Source organism: Arachis stenosperma, chromosome 2 (assembly GCF_014773155.1).
Source record: "Arachis stenosperma cultivar V10309 chromosome 2, arast.V10309.gnm1.PFL2, whole genome shotgun sequence".
Lineage (NCBI taxonomy): Eukaryota > Viridiplantae > Streptophyta > Magnoliopsida > Fabales > Fabaceae > Arachis > Arachis stenosperma.
In genome coordinates, this window is record NC_080378.1 from 54,095,068 (window position 1) to 54,102,390 (window position 7,323).

The 7,323-nt window shown below is 41.8% G+C and overlaps 1 non-coding gene across 1 annotated transcript; it reads right to left on the reverse strand.

Annotated features, from left to right (window-relative positions):
• Positions 1-6,868: 6,868 nt before the first annotated feature.
• On the reverse strand, positions 6,869-6,976 carry LOC130963875 (small nucleolar RNA R71). The gene has a single exon (XR_009079992.1). It is a non-coding gene; the product is annotated as a small nucleolar RNA R71 (small nucleolar RNA).
• Positions 6,977-7,323: the final 347 nt, after the last annotated feature.

Sequence of the window (7,323 nt, forward strand, 5' to 3'; positions counted from 1 at the left end):
TGGTTGTAGAGTGTGGGGTTGTTCGATATGCCCATAGGACTTGTGGGAGCTCTTCAGCCCAGGCTCCCTTTGCATCCTGTAATCTCTGTTTTAGCCCGGATAATATGACTTTATTGGTGGTTTCTGCCTGTCCATTAGCCTGGGGGTGTTCTACGGATGTGAATTGGTGCTTTATTTTCAAGTCGGCCACCAATTTCCTAAAGCCTGCGTCTGTGAATTGAGTGCCATTGTCTGTGGTAATGGAGTAAGGAACCCCAAACCTTGTGACAATATTTCTATATAGGAATTTTTGGCTTCTTTGAGCAGTGGCGTTAGCTAGGGCTCTGTTTCAATCCACTTTGTGAAATAGTCTACCCCTACGATGAGGAACTTGACCTGTCCCGATCCTTGAGGGAAGGGCCCGAGGAGGTCGAGTCCCCATTTTTCAAATGGCCAGGGTGAGGTTACGCTGATGAGTTCCTCTTGTGGGGCGATGTGGAAATTAGCATGTTTCTGACATGGTGGACATGTCTTTACAAACTCTGTTGCTTCCTTTTGCAAAGTCGGCCAAAAGAATTCGGCTCGGAGTACTTTTTTAGCGAGAGCTCGTGCTCCGAGATGGTTGCCATATATGCTACTACGTACTTCTTCTAAAACTTCCTTTGTGTTGGAGGTCGGCACACATTTTAACAGTGGTATTAAAATCCCTCTCTTGTATAGGGTATTGTTTATGATGGTGTAGTATTGTACCTCCCGTTTTTATCTCTTTGCCTCCTTCTTATCTGTAGGGAGTGTCTCTGTTTTGAGGTAGTTAATTATAGGAGTCATCCATCCTTGATCCAGACCCGTTATAGCTAGGACCTTTTCTTCTTCCGAGATTGATGGGTTCTGCAGTATTTCCTGGATGAGGCTCCTATTGTTGCCCCCTGGCTTGGTGCTGGCTAGTTTTAAGAGTGTGTCATCTCGAGCATTCTGTTTCCAAGGTATATGGCGGACCTCATATTCCCCGAGTTGTCCGAGCTGTTTCCTGGTTTTGTCCAAGTACTTTTTCATGGTAGGGTCCTTAGCTTGGTAGCTTCCTGCTATTTGTGAGGTGACTACTTGTGAGTCGCTGAAGATGATAAGCTTTTGAGCTCCAACCTCTTTAGCCAGCTTCAAACCAGCTAGTAGTGCCTCGTATTCGGCCTGGTTGTTTGAAGCAGAGAACCTGAATTTGAGGGAGAGTTCGATTTGGGTTCCCTGATCGCTTTCTATTATCACACCTGTGCCACTTCTGGTTTTGTTTGAAGAGCCGTCTACGTAGAGATTCCATTCTGTGGGAGCTCCCAGAGTGTCAGTGTACTCAGCAATAAAGTCGGCCAAATATTGGGACTTGACGGCCGTCCGAGTTTCGTATTAAAGATCGAACTTAGATAGCTCGACTGCCCATTGTAGAATTCTTCCAGCTAAGTCTGTCTTCTGGAGAATGCCTTTCATGGCCTGATTAGTCTGAACCTTGATGGTGTGAGCTTGAAAGTAGGGGCGAAGTCGTTGAGAATTTAGTATGAGAGTGTAGGCAAACTTGTAGTTCAGTTCTGCCCCTTGTAGAGCTTTGCTGACAAAATAGATGGGTCATTGCCCAATTTCGTCTTCTCTAACCAGCGCTGATGCTATTGTCCGACTTCCTACTGCGAGGTGCAATACAAGTGGTTCTCCTTCTCGTGGTCGAGTTAGAATAGGTGGTTGTCCCAGGAACCTTTTGAGATCCTGGAAAGCCTGCTCGCACTCCGTTGTCCATTCGAACCTCTTTGCCTTCCTTAAGGTGGCGTAGAAGGAGAGAGATCTTATGGCCGATCCGGCTAGAAATCTGGACAAGGCTGCCAGTCTCCCGTTGAGTTGTTGTACATCTTTGACACAAGTCAGACTCTTCATGTCAAGTATGGCCCGGCATTTGTCCGGATTCACCTCAATTCTTCGTTGTGTTATCATGAAACCCAGGAATTTGCCCGCTTCTACTGCGAAGGTGCACTTTGCGGGATTAAGTCGCATGCCATGCTCTCTTATGGTGTCGAACACTTTGGTGAGGTCGGGTAGTAATGATTTCTCACTTTGTGTTTTCTCCAACATGTCGTCTATATATACCTCCATGAGTTTCCTAATATGGTCTGTGAAGACTTTGTTCATTAATCTTTGGTAAGTAGCTCTAGCATTTTTGAGTCCGAATGGTATGATGACGTAACAATAATTTGCTTTTGGGGTTAAGAATGAGGTTTTTTCTTAATCAGGGTGATACATTGGGATTTGATTATATCCCGAATAAGCATCCATGAAAGAGAGGTACTTGTATTCGAATGAGGCATCCACTAGAGTGTCTATGCATGGGAGTGGGTAGGGATCTTTCGGGTAGGCTTTATTGAGATCAGTGTAGTCGGTGTACATCCGCCACTTCCCATTTGACTTTTTCACTAAAACAACATTGGCTAGACATAATGGGTACTTGATCTCTCTTATGAATCCTGCCTCCAGTAGAGCCTGCACCTGTTCTTCCACAGCTTGGGATCTTTCTGGTCCGAGCTTCATACGCTTTTACTGTACTGGCCGAGATCTTGGGTATATTGCTAGTTTGTGGTACATTAATTTGGGGTCTATGCCTGGCATGTCCGCGTCCTTCCATGCGAAGAAGTTGGCATTATCCCTTAGGAACTGTATCAGAGGGCCTTTTGTGTCTTGTTTCAAAGTCGCCCCAATGTTTGTTGTTTTGTCCGGGGTGTCTTCGATCTGGACATCTTCGATTTTGCCCTCAGGTTGTGGCGAAGTTCTTTCCGACCTCGAACTCCCTCGAGCTCGATGGCGTGGATTTCTTCCCCTTTGCCTCTGAGGTTCAGACTTTCAATGTAACAACTTCGCGCTATTTTCTGATCTCCTTTTATCGTAGCAATTGATGAGCGGATAATTTGTACGCTTTTTGGCATTGTTTTTAGTATGTTTTTGATATGATATAGTTAGTTTTTAGTATATTTTTATTAGTTTTTAGTTAAAATTCACTTTTCTGGACTTTACTATGAGTTTGTGTGTTTTTCTGTGATTTCAGGTATTTTCTGGCTGAAATTGAAGGTTCTGAGCAAAAATCTGATCCAGAGACTGAAAAGGACTGCAGATGCTGTTGGATTCTGACCTCCCTGCACTCGAAGTGGATTTTCTGGAGCTACAGAAGCCCAATTGGCGCGCTCTCAACGGCGTTGGAAAGTAGACATCCTGGGCTTTCCAGCAATATATGATAGTCCATACTTTGCCCAAGATTTGATGGCCCAAACCGGCGTTCAAAGTCACCTCAAGAAATCCCAGCGTTAAACGCCGGAACTGGCACCCAAATGGGAGTTAAACGCCCAAACTGGCATAAAAGCTGGCGTTTAACTCCAAGAAGAGTCTCTACACGAAATTGCTTCATTGCTCAGCCCAAGCACACACCAAGTGGGCCCGGAAGTGGATTTTTATGTCATTTACTCATTTCTGTAAACCTTAGGCTACTAGTTATCTATAAGTAGGACCTTTTACTATTGTATTAGAGGACTTTGGTAGCTATCTTCGTTTTATGCTATCTTAGATCATTGGGAGGCTGGCCATTCGGCCATGCCTAGACCTTATGCTTATGTATTTTCAACGGTGGAGTTTCTACACACCATAGATTAAGGTGTGGAGCTCTGCTGTACCTCGAGTATTAATGCAATTACTATTGTTCTTCCATTCAATTCTGCTTGTTCTTGTTCTAAGATATCACTTGTTCTTCAACTTGATGAATGTGATGATCCGTGACACTCATCATCATTCTCACTCATGAACAAGGTGACTGACAACCACTCTTGTTCTACAAGCAACCAAGGCTCTAGTGAATATCTCTTGGATTCCTGATTGCACGATGCATGGTTGATCGCCTGACAACCGAGTGCTCGCCTGACAAACGAGCCAACCATTCCGTGAGATCAGAGTCTTCGTGGTATAGGCAGGACCTGATAGCGGCATTCAAGAGAATCCGGAAGGTCTAACCTTGTCTGTGGTATTCTGAGTAGGATTCAGTGATTGAATGACTGTGACGTGCTTCAAACTCCTAGCAGGCGGGGCGTTAGTGACAGACGCAAAAGTATCAATGGATATTATTCCGGCCTGACCGAGAACCGACAGCTGAATTCCGCTATGTCGTGACAGGGCATATGCCAATCGCTTTCACTGAGAGGATGGGAGGTAGCCACTGACAATGGTGAAACCCTACACGAGCTTGCCATGGAAAGGAGGAAGAAGGATTGGATGAAGACTGTAGGAAAGCAGAGAGACGGAAGGAAAGGCATCTTCATACGCTTATCTGAAGTTCCTACCAATGAATTACATAAGTATCTCTATCTTTACCTTTGTGTTATTTTCGTTCATCACCATCATACATTTGAGTCTGCCTGACTAAGATTTACAAGATGACCATAGCTTGCTTCATAGCAACAATCTCCGTGGGATCGACCCTTACTCACGTAAGGTATTACTTGGACGACCCAGTGCACTTGCTGGTTAGTTGTGCGAAGTTGTGCAATGCCATGGAATTGAACCACCAAGTTCTTGGAGTTCATGACCGGGGATTATGAGAGTTGTGAAAAGTATTGTTCACAATTTCGCGCCACCAAGTTTTTGGCGCCGTTGCCGGGGATTGTTCAAGTTTTGAGCAAGCTTTTGGTAACAATGCCGGGGATTATGAGAGTTGTGAAAAGTATTGTTCACAATTTCGCGCCACCAAGTATTGTTCAGTTTGGACAACTGACGGTACATCTTGTTGCTTAGATTAGGTATTTTTTTTTCGAAATTCTTGAAGATGAATTCTAGAGTTTCATGGTGATTTGTTGAAATCTGGCTGGCTGAGAAGCCATGTCTAATATCATTGGACCGAGGTTTCAACTTATCATCACAAGAGCTTGTTGATTTTTATCAATCTTGCTTTTGGAGCAGTGATCTGCTAAGGCTTGGCTGGCCTTTGGCCATGTCTAGTGTTTTGGACCGAAGCTTTCTTTGAAAGCTTGGCTGGCTGTGAAGCCATGTCTAATTCCTGGACCGGAGTCCTAGACTAGCATTGCACTGATTCCTGGAATTCTCATTAAGAATTTTGATATCTTTTTCCACTTAATTTTCGAAAAACACAAAAAAAATTACAAAATCATAAAAATAAAAAATATTTGATGTTTCTTGCTTAAGTCTAGTGTCTCATCTTAAGTTTGGTGTCAATTGCATGCATTCATTCATGTGTCTTAAGGATCTTCAAGTAATTCTTGATAATTTTTGTGTTCTAATCTTTGAATTCTTTTGGCTTGAGTGTTTATGTGTCTCATATAGAGTTAGTAGTATACAAACTGCTAAGTTTGGTGTCTTGCATGCATTGTTATTTGATTCTTGTTGCATTTTGATTATTAAAAAAATCCAAAAATATTTTTAATGTGTGTCTTTTCAAGTCAATAATACAAGAATTGAAGATTCAGAACATGCTGCAGAGGAATTATACAGAAAAAGCTGAGCATTCAAAAATGCCCAGTGAAGAAGACAGACTGGCGTTTAAACGCCAGCCAGGGTACCTGGTTGGGCGTTTAACGCCCAAAAAGGGTGCATTTTGGGCGTTAAACGCCAGAATGGATACCATTCTGGGCGTTTAACGCCAGGATGGTGCTAGGGGGAAGATTTTGTTTTCAAATCAATTTTTTTTCAAGTTTTCAAAGTTTTTCAAAATCAAATCTTTTTCAAATCATATCTTTTCAATCAAATGTTTTTAAAATCAATTTCTTTCCTTTTTCAAAAATACTTACTAACAATTAATGATTTGATTGAACATCTCAAATTTGTTGCCTTTTCTGTTGAGAAAGGTTTAATGTTTGAATCATATCTTTTCTTGTTAGGCAAGTTACTAATTTTCAAAATCAAATCTTTTAAAATTGTTTTCAAATCATATCTTCTCAATCACATTTTTTTAAAACCAATCCTATCTTCTCAACCACATCTTTTTCAAAATAGTTTTCAATCAAATCTTTTTAACTTCTAAATTCAAAATCTTTTTCAAAAATCACTTGATTTCTTTTCCACTTTGAATTTTCGAAAATTATCAATCAATTTTTAAAATGTTTTTGACATCTTTTTAATTAATTTTCGAAAAACCTCTTCCCTCCTTCTCACATCCTTCTATTTATGGAGTACTACTCCTTCTTAATGCACAATTCGAACTCTATCTAATCAAGTTCGAATTCTTCTACCTCCTTCTTCTATTTTTCTTTTCCTCTGACACTTCAAGGAATCTCTATACTGTGACATAGAAGATTCCACATTTTCTTGTTCCCTTCTCTTTCTTATGAGCAGGAGCAGAGACAAAGGAATTCTTGTTGAAGCTGACCCTGAACCTGAGAAGACCTTGAAGAGAAAGCTAAGAGAAGCCAAAGCACAACTCTCTTTAGAGGACCTGACCGAATTCTTCAAAGAAGAAAAACACATGGCAGCCGAAAACAACAACAATGCCAACAATGCAAGGAAGGTGCTGGGTGACTTCACTGCACCTACTCCCGACTTCTATGGGAGAAGCATCTCTATCCCTGCCATTGGAGCAAACAACTTTGAGCTTAAGCCTCAATTAGTTTCTCTAATGCAACAGAATTGCAAGTTCCATGGACTTCCAATGGAAGATCCTCATCAGTTTTTAGCTGAGTTCTTGCAAATCTGTGACACAGTCAAGACTAATGGGGTTGACCCTGAGGTCTACAGACTGATGCTATTCCCTTTTGCTGTAAGAGACAGAGCTAGAATATGGTTGGACTCACAACCTAAAGATAGCCTGGACTCTTGGGAAAAGCTAGTCAATGCCTTCTTGGCAAAGTTCTTTCCACCTCAAAAATGGAGTAAGCTTAGAGTGGAAGTCCAAACCTTCAGACAGAAGGATGGAGAATCCCTCTATGAAGCTTGGGAAAGATACAAACAATTAATCAGAAAATGTCCCTCAGACATGCTTTCTGAATGGAGCATCATAGGTATTTCTATGATGGTCTCTCTGAACTATCCAAGATGTCTCTGGATAGCTCTGCTGGAGGATCTCTTCATCTGAAGAAGACGCCTACAGAAGCTCCGGAACTGATTGAAATGGTTGCAAATAACCAATTCATGTACACTTCTGAAAGGAATCCTGTGAACAATGGGACAAATCAGAAGAAAGGAGTTCTTGAGATTGATACTCTGAATGCCATACTGGCTCAGAACAAGATATTGACTCAACAAGTCAATTTGATTTCTCAAAGTCTGTCTGGAATGCAAAATGCACCAAGCAGTACTAAGGATGCTTCATCTGAGGAAGAAGCTTAT